This window comes from Nematolebias whitei, chromosome 9, assembly GCF_014905685.2.
Source record: "Nematolebias whitei isolate Nwh7 chromosome 9, NemWhi1, whole genome shotgun sequence".
NCBI lineage: Eukaryota > Metazoa > Chordata > Actinopteri > Cyprinodontiformes > Rivulidae > Nematolebias > Nematolebias whitei.
Window position 1 is genome coordinate 15,849,738 of NC_056506.1, and position 1,518 is coordinate 15,851,255.

Here is a 1,518-nt window from a genome sequence, read left to right on the forward strand (position 1 = left end):
TTTCTTTTCACAAAGATGGCCTCCTTTACTCCTCTCTCAAACCATCGTTCCTCTCTGTCCAGGATGTGAACATCTTCATCCCTGAACGAGTGACCGCTGGCCTGGAGATGAGTGTAGACCGCAGAGTCCTGGCCTGATGATGTTGATCTTCTGTACTGGGCCATCCTTTTGGCCAGTGGCTGTTTAGTTTCCCCGATGTAAGACTGATCACAGCCCTCCTGACACTGAACAGCATACACAACATTACTCTGTTTGTGCTGGGGGACTGGATCTTTGGGATGAACCAGTCTTTGCCGTAATGTATTTTGGGGTTTAAAAGCCACTGGGACGTTATGTTTAGAAAATAAACGTCTCAGTTTCTCTGATACTCCCTCAACATACGGAATGACCACTGGTCTGGGTCTGGGTTCCTCCTTTTCACCTGTTGGCTGACTGGAGTCCTGTTTGGGTTTCTTCTCTGCTTTCAGGAAGGCCCAGTTAGGATATCCACATTGCTCTAGAGCCTGTTTTGTGTGGGATTTCTCCTTCTGCCTGGCTCCTGAGTTAGTGGGGACGCTGTCTGCTCTGTGATACAGAGTCCTGATGACTCCTAACTTGTGCTGCAAAGGGTGATGGGAGTCAAACTGCAAATACTGGTCTGTGGCAGTCTGTTGGCAGGCAGATGTTTTACTGTCACCTGCATCACATTCAGTGTCCGATAGAGTTGACAAATACACCTATAACCTCTTAATATGCTGATACATACATTTTTTTGTGAACATAGCAAAAGTAAATTAAAATGTAACTTCAGTGGTTTATTTACACACACATGCTTCTATAACCTGAATTATAATAATTAACTTTATAATAGAGCAAGGGCAGGTTGTGTTCTTCTTTTTACTGCATAAATAAAAAGACTCCAACATCTCCTACCAGCTGGACACACCTGTAAAAACCTCACTAGGGAGACGTCCTGGACAACATCTTACCAGAAGCCTGAACCACCTCAACTGGCTCCTCTCAATGAGGAGGAGCAGCGATTCTACTCCGAGTCCCTCCTGGATAACTGAACAGCTCACCCCAAGGAAGGGTCCATCTATCCTGTGGAGACGACTCATTTTGACCGCCTGTATCCACAATCTTGTTCTTTTGTCACTACACACATGTTGTGACCACAGGTAAAGTTAGGAACATACATTGAACAGTAAACAACAAGCTTTGCCTTGCAGCTCCGCTCCATCTTCACCACAACGGACCGGCACAGAGTCCACAATAGGGCAGGAGTTGCATTTATGCATCTGTTGATCTCACGCTTCATTCTTCTTTCACTCGTAAACAAAACCCAAAGACAAATAAACTCCTCCACTTGAGGCAGCACCTCACTCCCAGCCCGACTGAGAACAATGGCCTGGACCATTACCCATCAACCACTGGAGGCCTCATACAGGCTGCTTCACACTCGAATGGATGCTGTTTGCAGATGATGTGGTGATGTTGGCATCATTCTGCCATGATCTCCAGCTCCCAGAGCCCCCCCCC